This window comes from Schistocerca gregaria, chromosome 4 (assembly GCF_023897955.1).
Source record: "Schistocerca gregaria isolate iqSchGreg1 chromosome 4, iqSchGreg1.2, whole genome shotgun sequence".
Lineage (NCBI taxonomy): Eukaryota > Metazoa > Arthropoda > Insecta > Orthoptera > Acrididae > Schistocerca > Schistocerca gregaria.
In genome coordinates, this window is record NC_064923.1 from 632858781 (window position 1) to 632875169 (window position 16389).

A 16389-nucleotide genomic window follows, 5' to 3' on the forward strand; every position below is an offset into this window, starting at 1 on the left:
GTTTCTTTCCACACTTCGTTACAGAGTGCTCTGTGTATTGTATCACAGACTACTTGATATTTATTTAAATGGTTGTATATGTCAGCAGGTAGTTCACGTCGCAATCTAAGAAGTTAAAATGCAGCTGTGAAGTAAATAGCAACACACTTGTAAATAAGCTCTCTGGACTGAATACGGCGTTGGAAATATTAAACTCAGAAGGTATGAAATTCTTCAGGCAAGCTTCACGTGACTAAACATGACAAAAACAGTCAGAGCTTCGCGTCAGCGTCAGCGTGTGGTGTCCTACACATACTTCCATTGGCGAAGACACGGGGATTCATATTGCCTTGTCACAAACTGTGACTGGTATTTCGAACGAGGGCCTGCAATGTTTCAAACGAGGCGCGGTACCAGCCTGACGACTCGCCTCTTCGAATACAAGCAACAGTTGTAGTAGAGGAAATAATGTAAAATGTGGCGCTGTTTTTCGTAAATTGTGTCGACGTATGTGTAGCTTGGGGCAAAATACGTTCAGTATAAAGTTTCGATAAAATGTGCCTTTTCTTTATGTGACTGATTGTTGAATTGGTGATTTTGTATTTAGGCCATAAATGAACGTTAATGTAATAAAATTTAAAATCAATAATTTTCTGAAACTAGTCACTAGAATTGCACGAGTAAACAATGGTTAAAGGGACGAACATCTCCATGTTTTAGAGATCAATATCGGCTTCATCAAAACAAAAATGCTTGTGTGTGTCGGATATGGAAAGAAGTCTAACATTAACTTTTTTTGTATTTGAGTGCAATAGAATACAATGACTTAGTTAATATGTTAATAAGTTGTTAAATTAATTATGTTACAACCAAAAATTCTCAGATAAAGACTCCCTCGTACTCTTTAATGGAGTAACGAGGATGTCAACCACGAAGTTCCTCAGTCCCCTGAAATGCGAGTATATTTACCACAAAAACATTAATTTGCTTCGTCGATCACTTGCGCAACCACATACTAATGTACTACTGTACTAATGTCAAACTCTTGAAGTCTCTGTAGAGACTGTTTGAGACTGTTTTAACTTTTCGTAATATAATCATCCTTTGCACAATATCTGAGCAAAAAGAAATAAGTTTTAAAAAAGGAAAAGACAATTGTCAAAATGGCAACTTTTTAAAAAGTGCGCAAGATGCTGTGGGAGTACGTTTCAGATGCTGATATCGATATCTTTGTTTCCAGAAATGATGACTGAGTAATTCATTGCTTGCTATCAATATGTAGGATCACCTAATTTCTTTATTTTTAATGTCTCTTAATTGTAATCATGCACGCAGAAAATGCAAATGAACTAAGACGCCTAAGTACGCACAGGAAGTCAGTTTTCCTATTCCCACTGTGATTTAATGGTGACCGCAAAGCATGCATTCATAGGTTTAAATTGTGTCAATAGATTATAGTTATACGTACCAGCGTTCTGTAATTTATATGTTGAGTTCAACAAGGCCGGAGTACTCGAACTATTCGCTAGTGCGCATTTCGTTGCATATTAGTCCCATATTTCCTTATAACAAATGAATTTAAAATGTGATAAAATATCTCTTTGATCAGTTTATATAGGCTGCTATGTTAAACTTAGGCATATGAGTGCGAGTCATCGACGAAGTCAATTACTACAACGCAATTTCATTTTCAGCCCAATCGTATACTTTTACAGCTGTGACCAATTTAGACGTTTAAGTTATCATCAGACAGGATCAGCCGCAGGCCGGGAACTGTATGTTAACCTGTGTAACACGCTACTCCGACGGCCCTAGAGAGCTCTGAGAACAAAATGGCTACCTGGCGATGGCATAAACGTAGAAACTGTTCACAGCTGTAAAAGTTTTGCGACTGGGACAAGAAACAAAATTGTTTTGTAGAGTGCTGAGTTTTGAGCAAAAGATAACTGAGCTACTTTTAATGACGTGTTTGGAAGTTGTTTATCTTTAGCCAGCAATTGTAGACAAACAGGTTGTTAAACTATAGTACAAGGACGTTCTGAAATGTAATTTCTCCTAATTTTTTATGTGTTAACTCTTAAGAGTTTTTTAAAATAAAATAAACTTCATTAACATTCTAAATTTTTATTCTTCATATCTACGTATTTATTTCACAAAATAGTCACCAGCTTGGCGGGGTGGCCGAGAGGTTCTAGGTGCCACAGTCTGGAATCGCGTGACCACTATGGTCGGAGGTTCGGATCCTGCCTTGGGCATGGTTGTGTGTGATGTCCTTAGGTTAGTTACGTTTGAGTAGTTCTAAGTTCTAAAGGACTGATGGCCACAGCCGTTAAGTCCCATAGTGATCAGAACCATTCGAACAGAGTCACCATGGCGACGAACACATTTTTTTCCAACGAGACACTAGTTTGCTGATACCGCCACTGCAGAATGTTTGACTTTGTTGACGGAGCCACAACCTCATCTCTGCTTGCACCGCTTTATCACTGTCAAAGTGCTACCGTCGAAGGTGTTCTTAAAGTTTTGGAAACTGACGAAAATCAGATGGGGCCAAGTCGGGAGTGTATGGAGGAACCCATTGCGACGGATGGTTGCAGATATCGCAAAGCTCAAGAATGGTCTCTCACTGTCACGCCAAAGGAGACGGTGTTCCACGTGTAGACGAACTCCTAGAATTCGAAGCTCGATTACAACGCACTTTTCTCGCGTACGGACATAGTTACATTACACGCCGCCATGTCAGACGCCAGTTCGGAGCCCCCTAGCCTCTAAGGGGCGCAAATATGTGGAGACGAATAATAAAGATGTAGAATGTTAATAAGGTTTATTTTGTTTAAAAAGCTTTAAATGCTTTCACAAAAAATATTCTGAAGCATTACTTTTCAGTACAACCTCGTAATTAGTTTATCACTGAAATGGTGATTTATAAGGGCCTGTTTAAATCTTTGATTTTGAAAATGTAATAATTGTACTTTAAATACTTCTGTATTGATTTAAGCTCAAAATTTTACATTACTTTCCAAGATAATGATTGGTAAACTAATTATTGTCTCGATTGTTTCAGGTGAGTCCATATACTGTCTCCACGTACAACTGTAATAGTGTAAGTACACTGACATAGATCCTTTAGTGTTGTTATAATTGTACCGAAAAATTTTTACACACTGCCAGTTATTCTATTACAGTCCAAACGACTTTTAGTAGCTGATCTTTAGTTACTCTTTACTTTCAGACACGTTTCAAAAGATATTGCATGGTGAATGGTTGATATCTAAAATCCTTTCAGTTTACGTATAAGACGCGAAAGAAGTGGGTAGAGCTCTCTGAACGCTTTCTTGTGGTGGTGGTGTTGTTAGCGTTATTAGCGACCATCTAGTTCTTCTGAAATAATGTCCACAGTCGCAAACTTAGTGCTGCATACAGGCACATAGCCTATTTCAACTACTACCGCCATATGAGGTTTCCAAATATTCTCTCAGGCGCATTAATTGTTCTCAACAATAGGAAACAGCTTGTTTCGGGCTTATTGGCCATGATCATTGCACATCATCTGCAGCTATTGTGGATTTTAGATTCTTCCAGCTGTCCTAGAACTACAGATCCTGATAGGAAATTGCGACTGTTATTCGGAGGTGCATTAAACTTTCCCTGCTGACTACAGAGGATACTTACTGTCCATCGAGAATCGACGCGAAATCGACGGACAAAAGCAGTTAAGTCATGGCTGAAGGTCCCAATTTCCCGTTCGCATCTTCCACCAGACAGCTGCTGGTAGACGAATATCTCCACGACAGCTGTTGGAAATTATGAGTGTACACATCGTTTCTCGAGCAACAACAACCAAGCCTGAGATACCTTTTGTCACACTTCAATAAGGAATATTACTGGCCTTGAAGGCAACATAACGTTGTTATTTCCATAATGTGTGGCATCAATAATGCTTTTAAAGAGAGAGAGAGTTTTTAATATTGTGACGGGTAGTTCCAATGCAGACACCAAGTGTTTTTTACGCAGTTACATAGATCTGACGATGACCCACAGGGATCGAGATTAATCATATCGTAAAAAAAAGTGCAACTGAGACTGAAAAATAAACGATGTATAATTTATTTTTAATCTTTAATATGTTGTTCACAAATGTATATTTGTGCCAGACCCTAATTCGACCACAGATATCCAGCTTATTGCTAGCAATCACCTTAAACAATAAATTTTCTTTTTCCATATCCACCCATTTAGCCCATCTTTGCATTTCACAGTGATACAGTAAATAATTGTTTTATATTCCTATCTTTTTGCGCCCGCAATGGAAGCATGCAGAAAACGGTTTACCAATTTTTCTCAGCTTTCCGACGATTGTAAAATCAAATGCTATTCTAGTACGAGACGCATCTCAAATATTTAGGAGAATTCGAGATTCAGTATTGTGCGAGGTCGCTTAATACCAGGAGAGAGCACCAGTTGTTGACTGACGATCTGCGCTAGTGGAACCTGCTAAGGCAGCTGACAAGAAGTCTGTCCATACATGGAACTATAACTTGCGCCAGACTAAATCGGTTTTGTTACTTTCACACGTGATTTTCACAAGAACAGAAACCGCACTCCACACGAAAATGTCAGTCCTCTCGATCCATAACCAGGATACGCGCTAAGTTAACACTCGCCGTTTTTCTGTCACCCAGAACGACTTAACTTTCCCCTCGTGCCCAACGCTCACTGAGTTGTCTCACCTGCTTTTGTGCAACGCTTGCGTAGGTGATACCTTGTTAATGTAATCTGAGCACCGTATCCCCCATCGTATTCTCTCTCTGCGCCAGTAATCAATTTGTTTTATAACATTTAAACTATACGCTCAATACAAGTATTTCATGTCAATGAGTTTCATTCCGCTCATCTTGTACTTGAACCGCTATTCCCTGTTTTGTGCAGTGGTCTTCATTTCTCCATAATATTAACACTTTGATACTTACAACAGATCTTCGACTATTATACACTCTAAGGGGGAAAAAACAACGATGCACCACGAAGGAATTTATCCGAGTCGGAGGGAAATCAGTACGTCTGTACGTGTACAGACAAACAAATGATTACAGTTTCAAGGAATTTGGACGATTTGTTCAAGAGAATGAGATTCACATATTGAGCAAGTCAATAACCTTTGGCCCTTATGCAAGAAATTATACGGCGCCGGCCGCGGTGGCCGAGCGGTTCTAGGCGCTTCGTCTGCAACCGCGCTACCGCTACGGTCGCAGGTTCGAATCCTGCCTCGGGCATGGATGTGTGTGATGTCCTTAGTTTAGTTAGGTTTAAGTAGTTCTAAGTTCTAGGGGACTGATGACCTGAGATGTTAAGTCCCACAGCGCTCAGAGCCATTCGAACCAAGTTATTCGGCTTGGCAATGATCGACAGAGTTGTTGGATATCTTCCTGATGGATATCCTGCTCAATTCTGCCCAAATGGCTCATTAGATCGTCAGAATCCCGAGATACGGACCAAGGTAGGGTTTAGGAAGCACGAACACAAGCAGTAGACGATCGTATGCGGGAGTGCATTGTACGAGGTGCGACAATAGAGTAATGAGACTCATGTAATAAAAAATGTTGCTTACCGTCTTAGTCAAGTTTAGTGTTGTCTCCTTCGAAGTAGTTCCCGTCTGACTGCACACACTTTTTCCAGCGCTTCTGCCATTGATGGTAACATTTCTGGAACTCATCTTCTCTAATATCCTCCAAGACCTATGTCACAGCTTCTTGGACATCTTGTGTTGTTTAAAATGGTGTCCCTTGACCGCCGTTTTGACTCTTGGAAATAGAAAAAAGTCGCACGGAGAGATATCTGGTGAATCAGGTGGCTGTGGTAGTACTGAAATTTGTTTTGAGATTAAGAATTGCTTTACTGACAGCAATATGGGATGTCACATTATCGTGATGCAGAATCCAATTATCAGCAATGTTGGCACGGACACGAAGAAATTTTTTACGAAGTCTTTCTAAAATTTCTTTGTACTAATATTGGCTAACTGTTTGTCCAGGAGGTACCTACTCTTTATGAACAATTCTCTAGCAATCAAAGAAGCACACAAGCATACATTTCACTTTTGACTTTGACATGCGAGCATTTTTCGTCTGGGTGATCCCTTTGAGCACCATTGCGGGCTTCGGCGTTTTGTCTCTGGCTCGTACTTAAAAAAAAAAAAAAAAAAAACTTTTCTCACCAGTGATAACACGGCTCGACAATTCTGGATTGATTTCCATTTGTTCTAACAGATCGGCTGCCATATTTTTCCTTGTTTCTCGCTGTTGTGATGTGAGATCTTTGGGGAAAATTTTTGCACAAATCTTTCTCATACGAAGGTTATTAGATGAACCGTTTCTCGATTGATGTTCGGTTCTTCTGCAACCATTTTCACGAATAATCTTCGATCAGATCGTACGAGTTCACTCATCCTGGCCAAGTTGACATCCATCCGTGAGGTTGATGGTCGTCCACTGCAGTCTTCATCCTCAACCTTCGTTCTGCCTTCACTAAACATTTTATGCCAACGAAAAACTTGAGCTCTTGTCATAACCTCCTCTCCAAAAGCCTTCTCAAGCTTACTAAGTTGTCGTCGCATGTTCACCCAATTTAACGCAAAAAGAAATGGCATACCGTTGCGCAATATTATGCGGTTCCATATCCGTGACGAGAGACACAAACACATGTTAACTTATTACAGCACAACTCACGACTGAGCAGTTGCATGATGTGCCGCTTGGACTAGAAGCAGCTTATAGACCAAGGTCAGAAATATTGTGCTTACGCAAGCCTGCAGGGTTGCCACATCTTGCAAAGAAAATCAGTCTCATTACTTTATTGTCACACCTCGTATTGTTGAGTGTGAGTCAGCGATGGCTTGCTTGAAGAGCAACAAAACGAGGCTTGGAATATCGCAGACGTACCACTTTACTGTAAGGGTGCCGCAGACGACAACCAAAGGGAACCTGCTATGAAAAGATATGACACTCCAGACTATCACTCCGGGTTCTCGGGTCATAAGGCGGGCAAAAGTCAGATTGGTATCCCACCACTGTCTGGGCTGTTTCCAGACACTTCTTCGATGGTCATTAGGGCGTAATTCGAAACAGGACTCATCACTGAAGAAAATTCTATTCCAGTCAATGAGACTGCAGACCGAAAACGCGCCTCGAGTCTCTCTGAAAGGCGCGGATACCAACTTGACTGTCGCACGCCATACATCCCAACAACCAAGAATGATGGCTTGGGGTGGCATTTTTTTTTCCCCTGACAGGACCACTTTGGTTGTCATCGGCGGTACCCTTACAGAACAATGGTATGTCGACGATATTCTACGACCTATTTTCTTGCCCTTCAAGGTAAGGTATCCTGGGCTTACATTTCAATAAGACAATGCCCACCCGCACACGGCGAGAGTTCCTACAGCTTGTCTTCATGCTTGCCAAACCCTACATCTTCGCCAGCGAGGTCGCCGGATCTCTCTCCAATCGAGAACGTTTGGAGCATTACGGCCTGGGCCTCACAGCCACCACGCATTTTTGATGACCTAAAGCGAAATTTGGACAGAATTTAGCTCGATAGCCCTCAGGTGGACACCCAACAACGCTGTCGATCAGTACCAAGGCGAACAACTGTTTGTATGAGGACCAGAAGTGGACCAACGCGTTATTGACTTGCTCTTTCTATGAATAAATCCTCCATTTGTTTGATTGTAAATGTAAATCACATCTATAATTTTCCGTCCCATTCGGATAACTGCTTCGAGGTGCATCGTTTTCTGTTTTTTATTGCTTTGAAGTGTATTTTTGCTGCCGCCCCTTGGTTTTCCTTTGAACTTTTTCCCTACAACACGTCTTTAAAAATTGGTTATGTCGAGATAAATATCAAAAAAGTTCAGTTTACCTTTTAACCATAGTTGATGTGTGCTTTCTCTGCTGTTCACTTGCAAAACGTATTCATTTGGTTAGCTTCCTGTCGAGCTGGTCCTTCTTCAGAGGAAGAGTCCCTTAGTTTGTAACAGCTTTCTGTCGTTATTGAAGGCCCCAACATAAACAACCACGTAGCAGTACACTCCACGTGAACGTCTTGACAACTTGGGTCTTGAACCTTCCAGGCAGATTAAAACTGTGTGCCGAACCGAGACTCGAACTCGGGACCCGCGCCTATCGCTGGCAGGTGCTCTACCAACTGAGCTACACTAGCACGATTCACGCCCTGTCCTCACAGATTTACTTCTGGCAGACTCTCGTCTCCTACCTTCCAAAATTCACAAAAGCTCTTCTGCGAAACTTGCAGAACTAGCAATCTTGAAAGAAAGGATATTGCGGAGACATGGCTTAGCCACAGCCTGGGGGACGTTTCCAGAATGAGAGCTGTGAGGACAGGGCATGAGTCGTGCTTGGGTAGCTCAGTTGCCGGCACGGTAGCTCAGCGTGTTCGGTCAGAGGATTAGCTGCCCTCTGTAATAAAAAACTGAGTTAATGGATCAACGATGGACAGAAACGGGTGTCTTGCGACGTCCGCCCCGAGCAGATGAAACGAAAGAAAACGAACAAAATGAGAATTAAAAAAAAATTTTAAAAAAGATTGGTAGAGCACCTGCCCACGAAAGGCAAAGGTCCCGAGTTCGGGTCTCGGTCCGGCACACAGTTTTAATCTCTCAGGAAGTTTTATATCAGCGCACACTTCGCTGCACAGTGTAAATCTCATTCTGGAAACGTGGGTCTTCTTTCCCATACTAAACAACTTGCTCTCTAGACGTCGTTCGTTGGAGGCACATTCATGTGATTTACCTGTTGCTATTCTTTTTTGTGATTGTCGTGTTGCAGATTTGGTCTGCTGTAACTTTATTTCTTTCCGGCTTGTCAGGTGTCCTCATTTTTATGGTTCCGTAGCTCAATCGGTAAAAACGGAACCCTTGTAGGATCCCTTTGTCGTCCGTCTGTCTGCATGGCCACCTGACTTTTTCTCAGGATCGGGTAGACGTACCGAGTTGAACTTTATGTCACACTCTAAGGTCTGTGGTCCCTTTTTTCCCATGTGAACCACTCAAGCTTCAATGTCAGTGCAATGAAAAGATAAGGACATTTATGTCACATGTTTCGGGATCTCGTCAGTATGGTTGTCAATAACAGGCAAAATCGTCAAAATCCTCGGCTACCGAGATGGATGAACTATCTACAAGATGACTGAGCTGCCCCTACCTCTATAGATTTATGCAAACCACAATGCTACAGTTCGCCATCACAAACCACGCGCGAGATTTTCACATTCTCTCGCTTGCTGCGCGCAGATTGCTAGTCCTGCAGAAAAAATGAGCAGGTTCTTTTTGTAGGAAATTAAATGTGGTTAAATTTCTGTTGGGAAACGTTTTCGCTGGAGGCCAATGTTTTCGACGTTTAAACCCACCTCCACCTCGCACTCATCACTCAGTAGTCAAGATTTATGGTATGATGCTCATGGCACTCTCTCCTACCAATACAGATAAATTCCGGCTATACGAACTATTCCCTGTGTTCGACAATTTTTGGTCTTTGTTGTTTGGGCTGCTACGACACTAACATAGTCGGCTACTTCCTTGCACTGTTGATTTAAACATGCCCGTGAAGGTAAGGAAAAAAAACGACTTTCGTAAACATTATGCTAAAATTACACTACTGGCCATTAAAATTGCTACATCACGAAGATGACGTGCTACAGACGCGAAATTTAACCGGCAGGAAGATGATGTGATATGGAAACGATTAACTTTTCAGAGCATTCACATCGGTGGTGACACCTACAACGTGCTGACAAGAGGAAAGTTTCCAACCGAACCGATTTCTCATACACAAACAGCAGTTGACCGGCGTTGCCTGGTGAAACGTTGTTGTGATGCCTCGTGTAAGGAGGAGAAATGCACACCATCACGTTTCCTACTTTGATAAAGGTCGGATTGTAGCCCATCGCGATTGCCGTTTATCGTATCGCGACACTGCTACTCGCGTTGGTCGACATCCAATTACTGTTAGCAGAATATGGAATCGGTGGGTGCAGGAGTGTAATACGGAACGCCGTGCTGGATCCCAACGGCCTCGTATCACTAGCATTCGAGATGACAGGCATCTTATCCACATGGCTGTAACGGATCGTGCAGCCACGTCTCGATCCCTAAGTCAACAGACGGGGACGTTTGCAAGACAACAACCATCTGCATGAACAGTTCGACGACGTTTGCAGCAGCATGGACTATCAGCTCGGAGACCATGGCTGGGGTTACCCTTGACGCTGCATCACAGACAGGAGCGCCTGCGATGGAGTACTCAACGACGAACCTGGGTGCACGAATAGCAAAACGTCATTTTTTCGGATGAATCCAGGTTCTGTTTACAGCATCATAATGGTCGCATCCGAGTTTGGCGACCTGGCGGTGAACGCACATTGGAAGCGAGTATTCGTCATCGCCATACCGGCGTTATCACCCGGCGTGATGGTATGGTGTGCCATTGGTTACACGTCTCGGTCACCTCTTGTTCCCACTGACGGCACGTTGAACAGTGTTACGACCCGTGGTTGTACCCTTCATTCGATCTCTGCGAAACCCTACATTTCAGCACGATAATGGACGACCGCATATTGCAGGTCTAGTACGGGCCTTTCTGGATACAGAAAATGTTCGACTGCTGCCCTGGCCAGCACATTCTCCATATCTCTCACCAGTTGAAAACGTCTAGTCAGTGGTGGCCGAGCAACTGGCTCGTCACAATACGCCAGTCACTCTTCTTGATGAACTGCGGTATCGTGTTGAATCTGCATGGGCAGCTTTACCTGTACACTCCAACCAAGCTCTCTTCGACTCAATGCCCAGGCGTATCAAGGCCGTTATTACGGTCAGCGGTGGTTGTTCTGGGTACTGATTTCCCAGCATCTATGCACCCAAATTGCGTGAAAATATAATCACATGTCAGTTCTAGTATAATATATTTGTCCAATGAATACCCATTTATCATCTGCATTTCTTCTTTGTGTCGCTATTTTAATGGCCAGTAGTGTATGTAACCCATAATGATACAGCTTTCCTTCATAAACCACTCTCGAGATTTTCACATTCTCTCGCTCGCTACGCGCAAATTGCTAGTCCTATAGAAAAAAATGAGCTGAATTTTTTTGTAGGAAATTTAATGTAGTTAAATTTCTGTTGGGAAACGTTTTCGCTGGAGGCCATGGTTTTCGATGTTATTAGATAAAAAGCGTATCAAAGTGACCTTTGAACCCACCTCCACCTCGCACTCATCCCTCACCAGTAAAGATTTCTTCTATGATGCTTATGCCACTCTCTCCTACCACTGCAGAAAAACTCCGGCTACACGAACTGTGTCGACATTATTTGGTCTCTGTTGTTTGAGCTGTTACGCCACCAGCGTAGTTGTCTACTTCGTTGCCACTGTTGATTTAAACAAGCCCGTGAGGGTAATGAAAGAAAAGCGACTTTCGCAAACATTATGCTAAAAGTAACTGCGTTGACAATTTGATCGCCGGCCGCGGTGGTCTCGCGGTTCTAGGCGCGCAGTCCGGAACCGTGCGACTGCTACGGTCGCAGGTTCGAATCCTGCCTCGGGCATGGATGTGTGTGATGTCCTTAGGTTAGTTAGGTTTAAGTAGTTCTAAGTTCTAGGGGACTAATGACCACAGCAGTTGAGTCCCATAGTGGTCCGAGCCATTTGAAAATTTGATCAAAACTTGACGCTTACGAGCACATTAGTTTCGTTATCAGAAGTCCTAACAATAGCACGATGTAATTGTTTATTTTAAGCTGTTAAAATTCAAAAAACTGTTACATAAAACTTACACAAACTTCAGTTTTCCAATTTGTAAGTCCTCGATAGTGGCCTAACAAAGCCAGTCAATCAAGACCAGGAAACGTCAAATGTGGGAAATAATCCGTGCAGTCGCAAGTATTTGTTCAGTGGTAAGACGGATTGCCTTGAATACATAGTACAAATCCTGAACGTTGGTGGCTGAATATTTAAGTGAAGTGCTTGTAGGATCACTTTTGTACATTCTTTTTTAATAACTCAAAAATTCTGCCTGTAGCGAAAAAGTAATACAGTACTGATTGTAACTAAATTAAATTTCCTAGAAAAATGTTGTGTACCTTTTTTCTGTAAGGCTAATAGTTTGCTTATAGCTAGTGAAAGAATATGGAAATCTCGAGCGCGGTTTATCAAAGCCAGCTATAATATTGCGGGTTGCATTAAACGACACCTGTAGGGGCAGTTGGATCACCCTGTAAGTCCATTATTATGTTTGTACAGAAGCCTCGGTGCGCGAGCCCCATTCGCACTTTTCCCTAATTTTTACTTACGTTCTACGATAATTTTTTTAAATTTCAATTTAAAGTTGAATGTTTTCATAATTTATGAAAATACAGTGCATTCTGCGTATGTTTTGTGCTGTCAGCTATTAACGCAATATCACCTGCAAATCGCATGCAGTGAATCGGTATTTCGTGCACTGAAGGATATCTTTTTACTGAAAATAACAAACGATAACGCTCTCACCATTTCTGGTTTAAATCCTTCGAAGATGCCACTAGTTACGAGTTCCAGGTAGCCCACTGCATTTACGTTCTCTCGCAGATCAAACTTGCACCGTTCCTGAGAAATGAACTGCAGTTTATTTCACATTCTTCCGTAATTCTGGGAAGCAATCGCCGCACTAGCGGCCGTGTTATGATTGACTCCTGGCTGCTGTTTATTTCCACTGCACAGCCAGTTTGTTTCGCCTGTAGCTGGAGAAACATCCGGTTATCGAATTTCCGCTTCGCAAACTGGTCGGAGCACGGCCAGACCGTCTGGCGGTCGCGAGAGCGCGCGCCGCGTCAGCTGATGTAATCACCACCTTACGCAAACAAGCGCCGAGTCGACGGCGTACTCCACCCGGCGGCCCAACACCTCGCTGGGTCGCCGTGTTCGAACAGGCGGGTCTGGCAGACACGTTGGCGCACTGCCTGCAGCGGGGTCAGGTGGCGCCAGCGGCAATCACAACAGAGCGAAATGTTAGCACCGCCCCGTGGAGAGGCTTGCCACGTGACAGATCTCATTCTTTGCTCTACGAGTTTGTGAATTTTTTTTTTTTTTTTTGCTTTATTGAGTTTCGATTCCCCCCAGAAGGCGGCGGGCTGGTAGCAGTTTAGTATGCCGCTCTTGAGCCTACAGAATTTGTTTTAAAAAGATGAAGATAATAACTAATAAAAAAATGCGATAAAATCGGAGACTTAAATGGTAACATGACGGAAAAATCGTGGAACTTAAAACATAGAACAAAGGGTTTATGATGCTAATAAAATACATAAGAAGCAGACAGGTAAAATAATAGACAGAAAATTAAAAAACACGGCGACAGTCTGGTTTCTGTTTGCAAGAAATATAAAATTCACACCCAGCGACAGCGTGATTTCTGTTCGCAACACTTTGGAAAGACGAACAACACTGAACATTCACTTGAACACTGCACTAAATAGTTGGCACAAATATGACATACCACAGACGGGGGGAACCTGGACAGATGATGGGAAAGAAAAGAGGGAAGGGGAGGGAAAACGAAGGGGGGACGGAGTAAAGGAGCCAATGGAGCACGAAGAGTCATAAGAGGGGGGAGGGTTGCTGGGCAGATGCGACAGGGAGTGGGGAAACGCAGAGGAGGGGAATACAAAAGGACTCAGGGGAGGGGGGGGGGGAGGGATGGAGGCAGGGAGAGATTAGGTGCAGAGAAAACAGGATGGAAGGGGGGAAGAGAGAACCCAGGGATAAGACGAGGAAACGAGGAGGTGTGAGGATCGGAGTTGATAGAAGGGATAGATGGAGGGAGAGAGGGCATCATCTGGGAGGGGGAGTTGACGGAAGCCACCTTGGGAAAGGAGATGAAGGGTGGAGAGATGGAGGGTAGAGGGGACACAACACTGAAGTCGTGGCAGGGGGCAGGGATGGGAGAGGAGAGGAGCAACCAGGGGTTGAGGGGGATCAAGGCGGCGGGAGGTGTAGAGTATGCAGATATGTTCAGGGAATAGGAGCAGATGGGGGAAAGGAATGAGGTCGTAGAGGATCCGCGTGGGGGACGGGAGGTGTATACGGAAGGCGAGGTGGAGTGCATGGAGGTCCTGGAGGGACTTATAGAATTTGATGGGGGGGGGGGGGCGGATATCCAGGTGGGACTGGCATAACAGAGGATGGGATGGATTAAGGATTTGTAGGTGTGGAGGATGGCAGAGGGCTGTAACCACCATGAGTTTGTGAGCAATGTCTGCGCTATATAAACGCATTCACTACAGTAGTCAGGGTGCGCTTCTATATATACTGCCTTATTATTATTCCTAATTTCATGGCAATTTTACATCATAAAATATGTACATTGTTTACAGTTTTATTTATACACGGTACTCACTTTACATGAAGGCATTGAAATATCTCGAAAACAACACACTGGATCGAAAAAGTTTATAATTAAAACTTATTCGTCTCGGAGAGGGACATCCATTGATACCATACTCAACTCCCACCACATCCTGTGTGTGGGGGCAGAGAACGGGGAGAAACGTCGAAATCTAAAATAGGAACCCACATTTTATACTGCAGATTCGGATTCTACGGAAAGGATAGATAAGTTTTGTCTGAAGCATTTTTGTCAGTTACACGACAGATGGCGATGTAATCAGAAAAAGGGAAACTGGTAAATATGCTATACAGGGTGAAGCGAAATTCGCGCACTCAGGCTTCGCAGCACGAATCATCACATGCTAGTAATAAAAAAATGTCTCTCACAAAATTTCGTCCATCAAGTACATCCGGCAGAAAAAGGACGTTACAGAGTGGCAACCTGGCAACACTGTAACCACATGTATGGTAACTACTTATATCAGTACATTTCAGCCGTACTGTATGGTTGGTGTAGTGGGCAGAGTTTTGGGTTAGCATGCAGAAGGTCGATGGTTCGTTGCTGAATTGAGGCGAATTTTTGTAGTTGCAGATTTCATTCTGACATTTCAAACTGTAATATACACCGCGTCTTAGGTCACATGTATCACAAATTTACAACATGTTGTAACGCTGAACATAACAAATTCATGGTTAGACAAATAAGAAAGAGACAGTTGAAACAAACTACCTGTCACGGGACAGAATAACTACAGAAACAATATCAAGTTCGAGATGCTTAAGACGATAGCACAGTACTTGTCATTCAAACTACATGTAACATGAGCACCAAGATGTCGCACATTAGTAACTAGCGACGGTAAAATGTCCATATTAATGACCGCATGACCACAACAGAATACGTTGTAATCAGAACCTCCCTGTACATCCAAGCATTGTGCAACCCACCAGATCATACTGCACTGGACCCTTGGCAGCAAAGCTGCGTCCGCGGTAACAAGAGTAGCATGAATATATGCTACCAATCCTTTCACATTCGTCGGCGGAGTAGAGAACTCGTGCTCCTTCAGGTGTCCCCACAGGAAGAAATCCAGGGATTTACGTCAGATGAACGCGGTGGCCATACAACTGGACCTCCACGTCAGAGCCATTTCCCTGGAAATATTTTGTTCAAATACTGTCGCACATTAATTCCAGAGTGTGGAGGTGCACTATCATGTTGGAACCATATTCTGCTGAACATGTGGAACATCTTCCAGCACATCAGGCACATAGTTTCAGAGGAATGCATGATACCTTCAAGCAGTCAACCGGTAAAGCTACAAGTAGGGGCTCAAACACCTGTCGCCCAATATTCCGGACCAGATGTTGATTCCAAAGCGAAATTGATATCCACAGTTGCGGGTGATGTGCGGGTTAACCTCACACCAATGGTGGACACTGTTCATATTGAAGACACTCTCACGAGTAAATGCTGCTTCATCTGACCATCTTATGGTGTTCATGAAGTCATTGTTGGCTTCCTGTTGTTGTTGGAACCACTCACAGGATTGCGTCCGCTGATAGCGATCTGCAGGATGCAGGTGTTACGAGAAAGCATAATGATAGAGGTGCAGCACGTTAATGACCATGCCTTGCGAGACACGCAGCTGCCTTGTAATGCTGGATGTACTTCGCTGAGGTTCTTGGTGTATGACCTCCAGAATAGCTTCCTCAGTAGCAAGAGTACGCGACCATTGTCACACGATGGTGAAAGGAGAGAACCTGACTCCCGAAGACGCAGCTCCAGACGACGAAACACATTTTTATTTAGATGGCGTCGACGAGGATGTCGAGCAGCATATTCACGAGCAGCAACACCAGCCCGGTTATCAGATGCACCAAGGACCAGAAGCATATCTATACAGGGTGTTACAAAAAGGTACGGCCAAACTTGCAGGGAACATTCCTCACACACAAATAAAGAAAAGATGTTATGTGGACA

At 43.4% G+C, this 16389-nt stretch overlaps 1 protein-coding gene across 6 annotated transcripts in view; it reads left to right on the plus strand.

Annotated features, from left to right (window-relative positions):
• LOC126267249 (uncharacterized) overlaps positions 1-16389 on the plus strand; it is a 698963-nt gene that overhangs the window by 300490 nt on the left and 382084 nt on the right. The window contains exon 2 of one of the 6 annotated variants that reach the window (XM_049972258.1): positions 3044-3082. The exons of the other annotated variants lie outside the window; for them this stretch is intronic. The gene's annotated coding sequence lies outside the window, so the exon portion shown is untranslated. The remainder of the gene's footprint in view (positions 1-3043; positions 3083-16389) is intronic. 6 annotated transcript variants of the gene reach the window in all.